This window comes from Hemitrygon akajei, unplaced genomic scaffold, assembly GCF_048418815.1.
Source record: "Hemitrygon akajei unplaced genomic scaffold, sHemAka1.3 Scf000066, whole genome shotgun sequence".
NCBI lineage: Eukaryota > Metazoa > Chordata > Chondrichthyes > Myliobatiformes > Dasyatidae > Hemitrygon > Hemitrygon akajei.
Genome location: NW_027331952.1, coordinates 870,749 through 890,272, shown reverse-complemented (window position 1 = coordinate 890,272; position 19,524 = coordinate 870,749).

The window sequence follows — 19,524 nt, the reverse complement described above, 5'->3', positions numbered from 1 at the left end:
ACTACACTCAAATATGCCCTGAACCTGTACCCCTCCATAACCTCCCAGTCTCACTGGAACGTACCATTGCAGAACACCACACAAATATGCCCTGAACCTGTACCCGACCATAACCTACCAGTCTCACTGGAGCGCACCAATGCCGATCTCCACTCAAATATGCCCTGATCCTATACCGTGCAAAACCTCTCTGTCTCACTGGAACGTACCATTACAGAACACCACACAAATATGCCCTGAACCTGTACCCCTCCATAACCTCCCTGTCTCACTGGAAAGTACCAATGCAGAACTCCACACAAATATGCCCTGAACCTGCACCCGACCATAACCTCCCTGTCTCACTGGAACGTACCAATGCAGAACTCCAGACAAATGTGCCCTGAACCTGTACACCTCCATAACCTCCCTGTCTCACTGGAACGTACCAATGCAGAACTCCACTCAAATAAGCCCTGAACCTGTAACCCTCCATAACCTCCCTGTCTCACTGGAACGAACCAATGCAGAATTCCACACAAATATGCCCTGAACGTGTACCCGCCCATAACCTCCTTGTCTCACTGGAACGCTCCAATGCAGAACTCCACACAAATTTGCCCTGAACCTGTACCCCTCAATAACCTCCCTGTCTCACTGGAACGGACCAATGCAGAACTCCACTCAAATATGCCCTGATCCTGTACCGTGCATAACCTCCCTGTCTCACTGGAACGTACCAATGCAGAACTCCACACAAGTATGCCCTGAACCTGTACCCCTCCATAATCTCCTTGTCTCACTGGAACGCACCAATGCCGAACTCCACTCAAATATGCCCTGATCCTGTACCGTGCATAATCTCCCTGTCTCACTGGAACGTACCATTGCAGAACACCACACAAATATGCCCTGAACCTATACCCCTCCATAACCTCCCTGTCTCACTGGAACGTACCAGTGCAGAACTCCACACAAATATGCCCTGTACCTGTACTGGTCCATAACCTCCCTGTCTCATTGGATCGTCCCACTGCAGAACTCCACACAAATATGCCATGAACCGGTACCCTCCATAACCTCCCTGTGTCACTGGAAAGTACCAATGCAGAACTCCTCACAAATATGCCCTGAACCTGTACCCGACCATAACCTCCCTGTCTCACTGGAACGTACCACTGCAGAACTCCACACAAATATGCCCTGAACCTGTAGCCTCCATAACCTCCCTGTCTCACTGGAACGTACCAATGCAGAACTACACACAAACATTTCCTGAACCTGTACCCCTCCATAACCTCCCTGTCTCACTGGAACGTACCAATGCAGAACTCCACACAAATATGCCCTGAACCGGTTCCTTTCATAACCTCCCTGTCTCTCTGGAACGTACCAACGCAGAACTCCACACAAATTTGCCGTGAACCTGTACCCTCCATAACCTCCCTGACGCACTGGAACGGTCCAATGCTGATCTACACACAAATATGCCCTGAACCTGTACCCGACCATAACCTCCCTGTCTCACTGGAACGCACCAATGCCGAACTCCACTCAAATATGCCCTGATCCTGTACCGTGCATAAACCTCCCTGTCTCACTGGAACGTACCAATGCAGAATTCCACTCAAATATGCCCTGATCCTGTACCGTGCATAACCTCCCTGTCTCACTGGAACGTATCAATGCATAACTCCACACAAATAGGCCCTGTACCTGTAACCCTCCATAACCTCCCTGTCTCACTGGAACGTACCAATGCAGAACTCCACACAAATATGCCCTGAACCGGTACCCTCCATAACCTCCCAGTCTCTCTGGAACGTACCAATGCAGAATTCCACACAAATATGCCCTGAACGTGTACCCGCCCATAACCTCCTTGTCTCACTGGAACGCACCAATGCAGAACTCCACACAAATTTGCCCTGAACCTGTACCCCTCCATAACCTCCCTGTCTCACTGGAACGTACCAATGCAGAACTCCACACAAATATGCCCTGAACCTGTACCCTCCATAACCTTCTGTCTAACTGGAACGTACCATTGCAGAACACCACACAATTATGCCCTGAAAGTGTACCCGCCCATAACCCCCTTGTCTCACTGGAAGGCACCAATGCAGAACTCCACACAAATTTGCCCTGAACCTGTACCCCTCCATAACCTCCTATCAACTGGAACGTACCAATGCAGATCTCCACACAAGTATGCCCTGAACATGTACCCCTCCATAATCTCCCTGTGTCACTGGAACGCACCAATGCCGAACTCCACTCAAATATGCCCTGATCCTGTACCGTGCATAAACTCCTTGTCTCACTGGAACGTACCATTTCAGAACACCACACAAATATGCCATGAACCGGTACCCTCCATAACCTCCCTGTCTCACTGGAAAGTACCAATGCAGAACTCTACACAAATTTGAACTGAACCTGTACCCCTCAATAACCTCCCTGTCTCACTGGAACGTACCAATGCAGAATTCCACTCAAATATGCCCTGATCCTGTACCGTGCATAACCTCCCTGTCTCACTGGAACGTACCATTGCAGAACACCACACAAATATGCCCTGAACCTGTAGCCCTCCATAACCTCCCTGTCTCACTGGAAAGTACCAATGCAGAACTCCACACAAATATGCCCTGAACCTGCACCCGACCATAACCTCCCTGTCTCACTGGAACGTACCAATGTAGAACTACACACAAATAGGCCCTGAACCTGTAACCCTCCATAACCTCCCTGTCTCACTGGAACGTACCAATGCAGAACTCCACACAAATATGCCCTGAACCGGTTCCTTTCATAACCTCCCTGTCTCTCTCGAACGTACCAACGCAGAACTCCACACAAATATGCCGTGAACCTGTACCCTCCATAACCTCCCTGACGCACTGGAGCGGTCCAATGCTGATCTACACACAAATATGCCCTGAACCTGTACCCGACCATAACCTCCCTGTCTCACTGGAACGCACCAATGCCGAACTCCACTCAAATATGCCCTGATCCTGTACCGTGCATAATCCTCCCTGTCTCACTGGAACGTACCATTGCAGAACTCCATACAAATATGCCCTGAACCTGCACCTGACCATAACCTCCCTGTCTCACTGGAATGTACCAATGCAGAACTCCACACAAATATGCCCTGAACCTGTAACCCTCCATAACCTCCCTGTCTCACTGGAACGTACCAATGCAGAACTCCACACAAATATGCCCTGATCCTGTACCGTGCATAAACCTCCCTGTCTCACTGGAACGTACCAATGCAGAATTCCACTCAAATATGCCCTGAACCGGTACCCTCCATAACCTCCCTGTCTCTCTGGAACGTACCAATGCAGAATTCCACACAAATATGCCCTGAACGTGTACCCGCCCATAACCTCCTTGTCTCACTGGAACGCACCAATGCAGAACTCCACACAAATTTGTCCTGAACCTGTACCCCTCCATAACCTCCCTGTCTCACTGGAACGTACCAATGCAGAACTCCACACAAATATGCCCTGAACCTGTACCCTCCATAACCTTCTGTCTAACTGGAACGTACCATTGCAGAACACCACACAAATATGCCCTGAAAGTGTACCCGCCCATAAACCCCTTGTCTCACTGGAAGGCACCAATGCAGAACTCCACACAAATTTGCCCTGAACCTGTACCCCTCCATAACCTCCCTGTCTCACTGGAACGTACCAATGCAGAACTCCACACAAATATGCCCTGAACCTGTACCCTCAATAACCTCCCTGACTCACTGGAACATAGAAATGCAGAACTACACTCAAATATGCCCTGAACCTGTACCCCTCCATAACCTCCCAGTCTCACTGGAACGTACCATTGCAGAACACCACACAAATATGCCCTGAACCTGTACCCGACCATAACCTACCTGTCTCACTGGAGCGCACCAATGCCGATCTCCACTCAAATATGCCCTGATCCTATACCGTGCAAAACCTCTCTGTCTCACTGGAACGTACCATTACAGAACACCACACAAATATGCCCTGAACCTGTACCCCTCCATAACCTCCCTGTCTCACTGGAAAGTACCAATGCAGAACTCCACACAAATATGCCCTGAACCTGCAACCGACCATAACCTCCCTGTCTCACTGGAACGTACCACTGCAGAACACCACACAAATATGCCCTGAATATGTACCCTCCATAACCTCCCTGTCTCACTGGAACGTACCAATGCAGAACTCCAGACAAATGTGCCCTGAACCTGTACACCTCCATAACCTCCCTGTCTCACTGGAACGTACCAATGCAGAACTCCACACAAATATGCCCTGAACCTGTAACCCTCCATAACCTCCCTGTCTCACTGGAACGTACCAATGCAGAATTCCACACAAATATGCCCTGAACGTGTACCCGCCCATAACCTCCTTGTCTCACTGGAACGCACCAATGCAGAACTCCACACAAATTTGCCCTGAACCTGTACCCCTCAATAACCTCCCTGTCTCACTGGAACGTACCAATGCAGAACTCCACTCAAATATGCCCTGATCCTGTACCGTGCATAATCTCCCTGTCTCACTGGAACGTACCATTGCAGAACACCACACAAATATGCCCTGAACCAATACCCCTCCATAACCTCCCTGTCTCACTGGAACGTACCAGTGCAGAACTCCACACAAATATGCCCTGAACCTGTACTGGTCCATAACCTCCCTGTCTCATTGGATCGTCCCACTGCAGAACTCCACACAAATATGCCATGAACCGGTACCCTCCATAACCTCCCTGTGTCACTGGAAAGTACCAATGCAGAACTCCACACAAATATGCCCTGAACCTGTACCCGACCATAACCTCCCTGTCTCACTGGAACGTACCACTGCAGAACTCCACACAAATATGCCCTGAACCTGTAGCCTCCATAACCTCCCTGTCTCACTGGAACGTACCAATGCAGAACTACACACAAACATTTCCTGAACCTGTACCCCTCCATAACCTCCCTGTCTCACTGGAACGTACCAATGCAGAACTCCACACAAATATACCCTGAACCGGTTCCTTTCATAACCTCCCTGTCTCTCTGGAACGTACCAACGCAGAACTCCACACAAATATGCCGTGAACCTGTACCCTCCATAACCTCCCTGACGCACTGGAACGGTCCAATGCTGATCTACACACAAATATGCCCTGAACCTGTACCCGACCATAACCTCCCTGTCTCACTGGAACGCACCAATGCCGAACTCCACTCAAATATGCCCTGATCCTGTACCGTGCATAAAACTCCCTGTCTCACTGGAACGTACCAATGCAGAATTCCACTCAAATATGCCCTGATCCTGTACCGTGCATAACCTCCCTGTCTCACTGGAACGTATCAATGCATAACTCCACACAAATAGGCCCTGTACCTGTAACCCTCCATAACCTCCCTGTCTCACTGGAACGTACCAATGCAGAACTCCACACAAATATGCCCTGAACCGGTACCCTCAATAACCTCCCTGACTCACTGGAACATAGAAATGCAGAACTACACTCAAATATGCCCTGAACCTGTACCCCTCCATAACCTCCCAGTCTCACTGGAACGTACCATTGCAGAACACCACACAAATATGCCCTGAACCTGTACCCGACCATAACCTACCAGTCTCACTGGAGCGCACCAATGCCGATCTCCTCTCAAATATGCCCTGATCCTATACCGTGCAAAACCTCTCTGTCTCACTGGAACGTACCATTACAGAACACCACACAAATATGCCCTGAACCTGTACCCCTCCATAACCTCCCTGTCTCACTGGAAAGTACCAATGCAGAACTCCACACAAATATGCCCTGATCCTGCACCCGACCATAACCTCCCTGTCTCACTGGAACGTACCAATGCAGAACTCCAGACAAATGTGCCCTGAACCTGTACACATCCATAACCTCCCTGTCTCACTGGAACGTACCAATGCAGAACTCCACTCAAATAAGCCCTGAACCTGTAACCCTCCATAACCTCCCTGTCTCACTGGAACGAACCAATGCAGAATTCCACACAAATATGCCCTGAACGTGTACCCGCCCATAACCTCCTTGTCTCACTGGAACGCTCCAATGCAGAACTCCACACAAATTTGCCCTGAACCTGTACCCCTCAATAACCTCCCTGTCTCACTGGAACGGACCAATGCAGAACTCCACTCAAATATGCCCTGATCCTGTACCGTGCATAACCTCCCTGTCTCACTGGAACGTACCAATGCAGAACTCCACACAAGTATGCCCTGAACCTGTACCCCTCCATAATCTCCTTGTCTCACTGGAACGCACCAATGCCGAACTCCACTCAAATATGCCCTGATCCTGTACCGTGCATAATCTCCCTGTCTCACTGGAACGTACCATTGCAGAACACCACACAAATATGCCCTGAACCTATACCCCTCCATAACCTCCCTGTCTCACTGGAACGTACCAGTGCAGAACTCCACACAAATATGCCCTGTACCTGTACTGGTCCATAACCTCCCTGTCTCATTGGATCGTCCCACTGCAGAACTCCACACAAATATGCCATGAACCGGTACCCTCCATAACCTCCCTGTGTCAATGGAAAGTACCAATGCAGAACTCCACACAAATATGCCCTGAACCTGTACCCGACCATAACCTCCCTGTCTCACTGGAACGTACCACTGCAGAACTCCACACAAATATGCCCTGAACCTGTAGCCTCCATAACCTCCCTGTCTCACTGGAACGTACCAATGCAGAACTACACACAAACATTTCCTGAACCTGTACCCCTCCATAACCTCCCTGTCTCACTGGAACGTACCAATGCAGAACTCCACACAAATATGCCCTGAACCGGTTCCTTTCATAACCTCCCTGTCTCTCTGGAACGTACCAACGCAGAACTCCACACAAATATGCCGTGAACCTGTACCCTCCATAACCTCCCTGACGCACTGGAACGGTCCAATGCTGATCTACACACAAATATGCCCTGAACCTGTACCCGACCATAACCTCCCTGTCTCACTGGAACGCACCAATGCCGAACTCCACTCAAATATGCCCTGATCCTGTACCGTGCATAAACCTCCCTGTCTCACTGGAACGTACCAATGCAGAATTCCACTCAAATATGCCCTGATCCTGTACCGTGCATAACCTCCCTGTCTCACTGGAACGTATCAATGCATAACTCCACACAAATAGGCCCTGTACCTGTAACCCTCCATAACCTCCCTGTCTCACTGGAACGTACCAATGCAGAACTCCACACAAATATGCCCTGAACCGGTACCCTCCATAACCTCCCAGTCTCTCTGGAACGTACCAATGCAGAATTCCACACAAATATGCCCTGAACGTGTACCCGCCCATAACCTCCTTGTCTCACTGGAACGCACCAATGCAGAACTCCACACAAATTTGCCCTGAACCTGTACCCCTCCATAACCTCCCTGTCTCACTGGAACGTACCAATGCAGAACTCCACACAAATATGCCCTGAACCTGTACCCTCCATAACCTTCTGTCTAACTGGAACGTACCATTGCAGAACACCACACAATTATGCCCTGAAAGTGTACCCGCCCATAACCCCCTTGTCTCACTGGAAGGCACCAATGCAGAACTCCACACAAATTTGCCCTGAACCTGTACCCCTCCATAACCTCCTATCAACTGGAACGTACCAATGCAGATCTCCACACAAGTATGCCCTGAACCTGTACCCCTCCATAATCTCCCTGTGTCACTGGAACGCACCAATGCCGAACTCCACTCAAATATGCCCTGATCCTGTACCGTGCATAAACTCCTTGTCTCACTGGAACGTACCATTGCAGAACACCACACAAATATGCCATGAACCGGTACCCTCCATAACCTCCCTGTCTCACTGGAAAGTACCAATGCAGAACTCTACACAAATTTGAACTGAACCTGTACCCCTCAATAACCTCCCTGTCTCACTGGAACGTACCAATGCAGAATTCCACTCAAATATGCCCTGATCCTGTACCGTGCATAACCTCCCTGTCTCACTGGAACGTACCATTGCAGAACACCACACAAATATGCCCTGAACCTGTAGCCCTCCATAACCTCCCTGTCTCACTGGAAAGTACCAATGCAGAACTCCACACAAATATGCCCTGAACCTGCACATGACCATAACCTCCCTGTCTCACTGGAACGTACCAATGTAGAACTACACACAAATAGGCCCTGAACCTGTAACCCTCCATAACCTCCCTGTCTCACTGGAACGTACCAATGCAGAACTCCACACAAATATGCCCTGAACCGGTTCCTTTCATAACCTCCCTGTCTCTCTCGAACGTACCAACGCAGAACTCCACACAAATATGCCGTGAACCTGTACCCTCCATAACCTCCCTGACGCACTGGAACGGTCCAATGCTGATCTACACACAAATATGCCCTGAACCTGTACCCGACCATAACCTCCCTGTCTCACTGGAACGCACCAATGCCGAACTCCACTCAAATATGCCCTGATCCTGTACCGTGCATAAACCTCCCTGTCTCACTGGAACGTACCATTGCAGAACTCCATACAAATATGCCCTGAACCTGCACCTGACCATAACCTCCCTGTCTCACTGGAATGTACCAATGCAGAACTCCACACAAATATGCCCTGAACCTGTAACCCTCCATAACCTCCCTGTCTCACTGGAACGTACCAATGCAGAATTCCACTCAAATATGCCCTGAACCGGTACCCTCCATAACCTCCCTGTCTCTCTGGAACGTACCAATGCAGAATTCCACACAAATATGCCCTGAACGTGTACCCGCCCATAACCTCCTTGTCTCACTGGAACGCACCAATGCAGAACTCCACACAAATTTGTCCTGAACCTGTACCCCTCCATAACCTCCCTGTCTCACTGGAACGTACCAATGCAGAACTCCACACAAATATGCCCTGAACCTGTACCCTCCATAACCTTCTGTCTAACTGGAACGTACCATTGCAGAACACCACACAAATATGCCCTGAAAGTGTACCCGCCCATAAACCCCTTGTCTCACTGGAAGGCACCAATGCAGAACTCCACACAAATTTGCCCTGAACCTGTACCCCTCCATAACCTCCCTGTCTCACTGGAACGTACCAATGCAGAACTCCACACAAATATGCCCTGAACCTGTACCCTCAATAACCTCCCTGACTCACTGGAACATAGAAATGCAGAACTACACTCAAATATGCCCTGAACCTGTACCCCTCCATAACCTCCCAGTCTCACTGGAACGTACCATTGCAGAACACCACACAAATATGCCCTGAACCTGTACCCGACCATAACCTACCTGTCTCACTGGAGCGCACCAATGCCGATCTCCACTCAAATATGCCCTGATCCTATACCGTGCAAAACCTCTCTGTCTCACTGGAACGTACCATTACAGAACACCACACAAATATGCCCTGAACCTGTACCCCTCCATAACCTCCCTGTCTCACTGGAAAGTACCAATGCAGAACTCCACACAAATATGCCCTGAACCTGCAACCGACCATAACCTCCCTGTCTCACTGGAACGTACCACTGCAGAACCCCACACAAATATGCCCTGAATATGTACCCTCCATAACCTCCCTGTCTCACTGGAACGTACCAGTGCAGAACTCCACACAAATATGCCCTGAACCTGTACTGGTCCATAACCTCCCTGTCTCATTGGATCGTCCCACTGCAGAACTCCACACAAATATGCCATGAACCGGTACCCTCCATAACCTCCCTGTGTCACTGGAAAGTACCAATGCAGAACTCCACACAAATATGCCCTGAACCTGTACCCGACCATAACCTCCCTGTCTCACTGGAACGTACCACTGCAGAACTCCACACAAATATGCCCTGAACCTGTAGCCTCCATAACCTCCCTGTCTCACTGGAACGTACCAATGCAGAACTACACACAAACATTTCCTGAACCTGTACCCCTCCATAACCTCCCTGTCTCACTGGAACGTACCAATGCAGAACTCCACACAAATATACCCTGAACCGGTTCCTTTCATAACCTCCCTGTCTCTCTGGAACGTACCAACGCAGAACTCCACACAAATATGCCGTGAACCTGTACCCTCCATAACCTCCCTGACGCACTGGAACGGTCCAATGCTGATCTACACACAAATATGCCCTGAACCTGTACCCGACCATAACCTCCCTGTCTCACTGGAACGCACCAATGCCGAACTCCACTCAAATATGCCCTGATCCTGTACCGTGCATAAACCTCCCTGTCTCACTGGAACGTACCATTGCAGAACTCCATACAAATATGCCCTGAACCTGCACCTGACCATAACCTCCCTGTCTCACTGGAATGTACCAATGCAGAACTCCACACAAATATGCCCTGAACCTGTAACCCTCCATAACCTCCCTGTCTCACTGGAACGTACCAATGCAGAATTCCACTCAAATATGCCCTGAACCGGTACCCTCCATAACCTCCCTGTCTCTCTGGAACGTACCAATGCAGAATTCCACACAAATATGCCCTGAACGTGTACCCGCCCATAACCTCCTTGTCTCACTGGAACGCACCAATGCAGAACTCCACACAAATTTGTCCTGAACCTGTACCCCTCCATAACCTCCCTGTCTCACTGGAACGTACCAATGCAGAACTCCACACAAATATGCCCTGAACCTGTACCCTCCATAACCTTCTGTCTAACTGGAACGTACCATTGCAGAACACCACACAAATATGCCCTGAAAGTGTACCCGCCCATAAACCCCTTGTCTCACTGGAAGGCACCAATGCAGAACTCCACACAAATTTGCCCTGAACCTGTACCCCTCCATAACCTCCCTGTCTCACTGGAACGTACCAATGCAGAACTCCACACAAATATGCCCTGAACCTGTACCCTCAATAACCTCCCTGACTCACTGGAACATAGAAATGCAGAACTACACTCAAATATGCCCTGAACCTGTACCCCTCCATAACCTCCCAGTCTCACTGGAACGTACCATTGCAGAACACCACACAAATATGCCCTGAACCTGTACCCGACCATAACCTACCTGTCTCACTGGAGCGCACCAATGCCGATCTCCACTCAAATATGCCCTGATCCTATACCGTGCAAAACCTCTCTGTCTCACTGGAACGTACCATTACAGAACACCACACAAATATGCCCTGAACCTGTACCCCTCCATAACCTCCCTGTCTCACTGGAAAGTACCAATGCAGAACTCCACACAAATATGCCCTGAACCTGCAACCGACCATAACCTCCCTGTCTCACTGGAACGTACCACTGCAGAACCCCACACAAATATGCCCTGAATATGTACCCTCCATAACCTCCCTGTCTCACTGGAACGTACCAGTGCAGAACTCCACACAAATATGCCCTGAACCTGTACTGGTCCATAACCTCCCTGTCTCATTGGATCGTCCCACTGCAGAACTCCACACAAATATGCCATGAGCCGGTACCCTCCATAACCTCCCTGTGTCACTGGAAAGTACCAATGCAGAACTCCACACAAATATGCCCTGAACCTGTACCCGACCATAACCTCCCTGTCTCACTGGAACGTACCACTGCAGAACTCCACACAAATATGCCCTGAACCTGTAGCCTCCATAACCTCCCTGTCTCACTGGAACGTACCAATGCAGAACTACACACAAACATTTCCTGAACCTGTACCCCTCCATAACCTCCCTGTCTCACTGGAACGTACCAATGCAGAACTCCACACAAATATACCCTGAACCGGTTCCTTTCATAACCTCCCTGTCTCTCTGGAACGTACCAACGCAGAACTCCACACAAATATGCCGTGAACCTGTACCCTCCATAACCTCCCTGACGCACTGGAACGGTCCAATGCTGATCTACACACAAATATGCCCTGAACCTGTACCCGACCATAACCTCCCTGTCTCACTGGAACGCACCAATGCCGAACTCCACTCAAATATGCCCTGATCCTGTACCGTGCATAAAACTCCCTGTCTCACTGGAACGTACCAATGCAGAATTCCACTCAAATATGCCCTGATCCTGTACCGTGCATAACCTCCCTGTCTCACTGGAACGTATCAATGCATAACTCCACACAAATAGGCCCTGTACCTGTAACCCTCCATAACCTCCCTGTCTCACTGGAACGTACCAATGCAGAACTCCACACAAATATGCCCTGAACCGGTACCCTCCATAACCTCCCTGTCTCTCTGGAACGTACCAATGCAGAATTCCACACAAATATGCCCTGAACGTGTACCCGCCCATAACCTCCTTGTCTCACTGGAACGCACCAATGCAGAACTCCACACAAATTTGCCCTGAACCTGTACCCCTCCATAACCTCCCTGTCTCACTGGAACGTACCAATGCAGAACTCCACACAAATATGCCCTGAACCTGTACCCTCCATAACCTTCTGTCTAACTGGAACGTACCATTGCAGAACACCACACAATTATGCCCTGAAAGTGTACCCGCCCATAACCCCCTTGTCTCACTGGAAGGCACCAATGCAGAACTCCACACAAATTTGCCCTGAACCTGTACCCCTCCATAACCTCCTATCAACTGGAACGTACAAATGCAGATCTCCACACAAGTATGCCCTGAACCTGTACCCCTCCATAATCTCCCTGTGTCACTGGAACGCACCAATGCCGAACTCCACTCAAATATGCCCTGATCCTGTACCGTGCATAAACTCCTTGTCTCACTGGAACGTACCATTGCAGAACACCACACAAATATGCCCTGAACCTATACCCCTCCATAACCTCCCTGTCTCACTGGAACGTACCAGTGCAGAACTCCACACAAATATGCCCTGAACCTGTACTGGTCCATAACCACCCTGTCTCATTGGATCGTCCCACTGCAGAACTCCACACAAATATGCCATGAAACGGTACCCTCCATAACCTCCCTGTCTCACTGGAAAGTACCAATGCAGAACTCTACACAAATTTGAACTGAACCTGTACCCCTCAATAACCTCCCTGTCTCACTGGAACGTACCAATGCAGAATTCCACTCAAATATGCCCTGATCCTGTACCGTGCATAACCTCCCTGTCTCACTGGAACGTACCATTGCAGAACACCACACAAATATGCCCTGAACCTGTAGCCCTCCATACCCTCCCTGTCTCACTGGAAAGTACCAATGCAGAACTCCACACAAATATGCCCTAAACCTGCACCCGACCATAACCTCCCTGTCTCACTGGAACGTACCAATGTAGAACTACACACAAATAGGCCCTGAACCTGTAACCCTCCATAACCTCCCTGTCTCACTGGAACGTACCAATGCAGAACTCCACACAAATATGCCCTGAACCGGTTCCTTTCATAACCTCCCTGTCTCTCTCGAACGTACCAACGCAGAACTCCACACAAATATGCCGTGAACCTGTACCCTCCATAACCTCCCTGACGCACTGGAACGGTCCAATGCTGATCTACACACAAATATGCCCTGAACCTGTACCCGACCATAACCTCCCTGTCTCACTGGAACGCACCAATGCCGAACTCCACTCAAATATGCCCTGATCCTGTACCGTGCATAAACCTCCCTGTCTCACTGGAACGTACCATTGCAGAACTCCATACAAATATGCCCTGAACCTGCACCTGACCATAACCTCCCTGTCTCACTGGAATGTACCAATGCAGAACTCCACACAAATATGCCCTGAACCTGTAACCCTCCATAACCTCCCTGTCTTACTGGAACGTACCAATGCAGAACTCCACACAAATATGCCCTGATCCTGTACCGTGCATAAACCTCCCTGTCTCACTGGAACGTACCAATGCAGAATTCCACTCAAATATGCCCTGAACCGGTAGCTTCCATAACCTCCCTGTCTCTCTGGAACGTACCAATGCAGAATTCCACACAAATATGCCCTGAACGTGTACCCGCCCATAACCTCCTTGTCTCACTGGAACGCACCAATGCAGAACTCCACACAAATTTGTCCTGAACCTGTACCCCTCCATAACCTCCCTGTCTCACTGGAACGTACCAATGCAGAACTCCACACAAATATGCCATGAACCTGTACCCTCCATAACCTTCTGTCTAACTGGAACGTACCATTGCAGAACACCACACAAATATGCCCTGAAAGTGTACCCGCCCATAACCCCCTTGTCTCACTGGAAGGCACCAATGCAGAACTCCACACAAATTTGCCCTGAACCTGTACCCCTCCATAACCTCCCTGTCTCACTGGAACGTACCAATGCAGAACTCCACACAAATATGCCCTGAACCTGTACCCTCAATAACCTCCCTGACTCACTGGAACATAGAAATGCAGAACTACACTCAAATATGCCCTGAACCTGTACCCCTCCATAACCTCCCAGTCTCACTGGAACGTACCATTGCAGAACACCACACAAATATGCCCTGAACCTGTACCCGACCATAACCTACCTGTCTCACTGGAGCGCACCAATGCCGATCTCCACTCAAATATGCCCTGATCCTATACCGTGCAAAACCTCTCAATCTCACTGGAACGTACCATTACAGAACACCACACAAATATGCCCTGAACCTGTACCCCTCCATAACCTCCCTGTCTCACTGGAAAGTACCAATGCAGAACTCCACACAAATAAGCCCTGAACCTGCAACCGACCATAACCTCCCTGTCTCACTGGAACGTACCACTGCAGAACTCCACACAAATATGCCCTGAATATGTACCCTCCATAACCTCCCTGTCTCACTGGAACGTACCAATGCAGAACTCCAGACAAATGTGCCCTGAACCTGTACACCTCCATAACCTCCCTGTCTCACTGGAACGTACCAATGCAGAACTCCACACAAATATGCCCTGAACCTGTAACCCTCCATAACCTCCCTGTCTCACTGGAACGTACCAATGCAGAATTCCACACAAATATGCCCTGAACGTGTACCCGCCCATAACCTCCTTGTCTCACTGGAACGCACCAATGCAGAACTCCACACAAATTTGCCCTGAACCTGTACCCCTCAATAACCTCCCTGTCTCACTGGAACGTACCAATGCAGAACTCCACTCAAATATGCCCTGATCCTGTACCGTGCATAATCTCCCTGTCTCACTGGAACGTACCATTGCAGAACACCACACAAATATGCCCTGAACCAATACCCCTCCATAACCTCCCTGTCTCACTGGAACGTACCAGTGCAGAACTCCACACAAATATGCCCGGAACCTGTACTGGTCCATAACCTCCCTGTCTCATTGGATCGTCCCACTGCAGAACTCCACACAAATATGCCATGAACCTGTACCCTCCATAACCTCCCTGTCTCACTGGAAAGCACCAATGCAGAACTCCACACAAATATGCCCTGAACCTGTACCCGACCATAACCTCCCTGTCTCACTGGAACGTACCACTGCAGAACTCCACACAAATATGCCCTGAACCTGTAGCCTCCATAACCTCCCTGTCTCACTGGAACGTACCAATGCAGAACTACACACAAACATTTCCTGAACCTGTACCCCTCCATAACCTCCCTGTCTCACTGGAACGTACCAATGCAGAACTCCACACAAATATGCCCTGATCCTGTACCGTGCATAAACCTCCCTGTCTCACTGGAACGTACCAATGCAGAATTCCACTCAAATATGCCCTGATCCTGTACCGTGCATAACCTCCCTGTCTCACTGGAACGTATCAATGCATAACTCCACACAAATAGGCCCTGAACCTGTAACCCTCCATAACCTCCCTGTCTCACTGGAACGTACCAATGCAGAACTCCACACAAATATGCCCTGAACCGGTACCCTCCATAACCTCCCTGTCTCTCTGGAACGTACCAATGCAGAATTCCACACAAATTTGCCCTGAACCTGTACCCCTCCATAACCTCCATGTCTCACTGGAACGTACCAATGCAGAACTCCACACAAATATGCCCTGAACCTGTACCCTCCATAACCTTCTGTCTAACTGGAACGTACCATTGCAGAACACCACACAAATATGCCCTGAAAGTGTACCCGCCCATATCCCCCTTGTCTCACTGGAAGGCAGCAATGCAGAACTCCACACAAATTTGCCCTGAACCTGTACCCCTCCATAACCTCCCTGTCTCACTGGAACGTACCAATGCAGAACTCCACACAAATATGCCCTGAACCTGTACCCTCAATAACCTCCCTGACTCACTGGAACATAGAAATGCAGATCTCCACTCAAATATGCCCTGATACTATACCGTGCAAAACCTCTCTGTCTCACTGGAACGTACCATTACAGAACACCACAAAAATATGCCCTGAACCTGTACCCCTCCATAACCTCCCTGTCTCACTGGAAAGTACCAATGCAGAAATCCACACAAATATGCCCTGAACCTGCACCCGACCATAACCTCCCTGTCTCACTGGAACGTACCACTGCAGAACTCCACGCAAATATGCCCTGAATATGTACCCTCCATAACCTCCCTGTCTCACTGGAACGTACCAATGCAGAACTCCAGACAAATGTGCCCTGAACCTGTACACCCCCATAACCTCCCTGTCTCACTGGAACGTACCAATGCAGAACTCCACACAAATATGCCCTGAACCTGTAACCCTCCATAACCTCCCTGTCTCACTGGAACGTACCAATGCAGAATTCCACACAAATAGGCCCTGAACCTGTAACCCTCCATAACCTCACTGTCTCACTGGAACGTACCAATGCAGAACTCCACACAAATATGCCCTGAACCGGTTCCTTTCATAACCTCCCTGTCTCTCTGGAACGTACCAACGCAGAACTCCACACAAATATGCCGTGAACCTGTACCCTCCATAACCTCCCTGACGCACTGGAACGGTCCAATGCTGATCTACACACAAATATGCCCTGAACCTGTACCCGACCATAACCTCCCTGTCTCACTGGAACGCTCCAATGCCGAACTCCACTCAAATATGCCCTGATCCTGTACCGTGCATAAACCTCCCTGTCTCACTGGAACGTACCATTGCAGAACTCCACACAAATATGCCCTGAACCTGCACCTGACCATAACCTCCCTGTCTCACTGGAATGTACCAATGCAGAACTCCACACAAATATGCCCTGAACCTGTAACCCTCCATAACCTCCCTGTCTCACTGGAACGTACCAATGCAGAACTCCACACAAATATGCCCTGATCCTTTACCGTGCATAAACCTCCCTGTCTCACTGGAACGTACCAATGCAGAATTCCACTCAAATATGCCCTGATCCTGTACCGTACATAACCTCCCTGTCGCACTGGAACGTACCAAAGCAGAATTCCTCACAAAAATGCACTGAACGTGTACACGCCCATAACCTCCTTGTCTCACTGGAACGCACCAATGCAGAACTCCACACAAATTTGCCCTGAACCTGTACCCCTCCATAACCTACTGTCTCACTGGAACGTACCAATGCAGAACTCCACACAAGTATGCCCTGAACCTGTACCACTCCATAATCTCCCTGTCTCACTGGAACGCACCAATGCCGAACTCCACTCAAATATGCCCTGATCCTGTACCGTGCATAATCTCCCTGTCTCACTGGAACGTACCAATGCAGAACTCCACACAAATAGGCCCTGAACCTGTAACCCTACATATCCTCCCTGTCTCACTGGAACGTACCAGTGCAGAACTCCACACAAATATGCCCTGAACCTGTACTGGTCCATAACCTCCCTGTCTCATTGGATCGTCCCACTGCAGAACTCCACACAAATATGCCCTGAACCTGCACCTGACCATAACCTCCCTGTCTCACTGGAATGTACCAATGCAGAACTCCACACAAATATGCCCTGAACCTGTAACCCTCCATAACCTCCCTGTCTCACTGGAACGTACCAATGCAGAACTCCACACAAATATGCCCTGATCCTGTACCGTGCATAAACCTCCCTGTCTCACTGGAACGTACCAATGCAGAATTCCACTCAAATATGCCCTGATCCTGTACCGTGCATAACCTCCCTGTCGCACTGGAACGTACCAAAGCAGAATTCCTCACAAAAATGCCCTGAACGTGTACACGCCCATAACCTCCTTGTCTCACTGGAAGGCACCAATGCAGAACTCCACACAAATTTGCCCTGAACCTGTACCCCTCTATAACCTCCTGTCTCACTGGAACGTACCAATGCAGAACTCCACACAAGTATGCCCTGAACCTGTACCCCTCCATAATCTCCCTGTCTCACTGGAACGCACCAATGCCGAACTCCACTCAAATATGCCCTGATCCTGTACCGTGCATAATCTCCCTGTCTCACTGGAGCGTACCAATGCAGAACTCCACACAAATAGGCCCTGAACCTGTAACCCTCCATAACCTCCCTGTCTCACTGGAACGTACCAGTGCAGAACTCCACACAAATATGCCCTGAACCTGTACTGGTCCATAACCTCCCTGTCTCATTGGATCGTCCCACTGCAGAACTCCACACAAATATGCCATGAACCGGTACCCTCCATAACCTCCCTGTCTCACTGGAAAGTACCAATGCAGAACTCTACACAAATCTGCCCTGAACCTGTACCCCTCAATAACCTCCCTGTCTCACTGGAACGTACCAATGCAGAATTCCACTCAAATATGCCCTGATCCTGTACCGTGCATAACCTCCCTGTCTCACTGGAACGTACCAATGCAGAACACCACACAAATATGCCCTGAACCTGTACCCCTCCATAACCTTCCTGTCTCACTGGAAAGTACCAATGCAGAACTCCACACAAATATGCCCTGAACCTGCACCCGACCATAACCTCCCTGTCTCACTGGAACGTACCAATGCAGAACTCCACACAAATAGGCCCTGAACCTGTAACCCTCCATAACCTCCCTGTCTCACTGGAACGTACCAATGCAGAACTCCACACAAATATGCCCTGAACCGGTTCCTTTCATAACATCCCTGTCTCTCTGGAACGTATCAACGCAGAACTCCACACAAATATGCCGTGAACCAGTACCCTCCATAACCTCCCTGACGCACTGGAACGGTCCAATGCTGATCTACACACAAATATGTCCTGAAACTGTACCCGACCATAACCTCCCTGTCTCACTGGAACGCACCAATGCCGAACTCCACTCAAATATGCCCTGATCCTGTACCGTGCATAAACCTCCCTGTCTCACTGGAACGTACCATTGCAGAACTCCACACAAATATGCCCTGAACCTGCACCTGACCATAACCTCCTTGTCTCACTGGAATGTACCAATGCAGAACTCCACACAAATATGCCCTGAACCTGTAACCCTCCATAACCTCCCTGTCTCACTGTAACGTACCAATGCAGAACTCCACACAAATATGCCCTGATCCTGTACCGTGCATAAACCTCCCTGTCTCACTGGAACGTACCAATGCAGAATTCCACTCAAATATGCCCTGATCCTGTACCGTGCATAACCTCCCTGTCTCACTGGAACGTACCAATG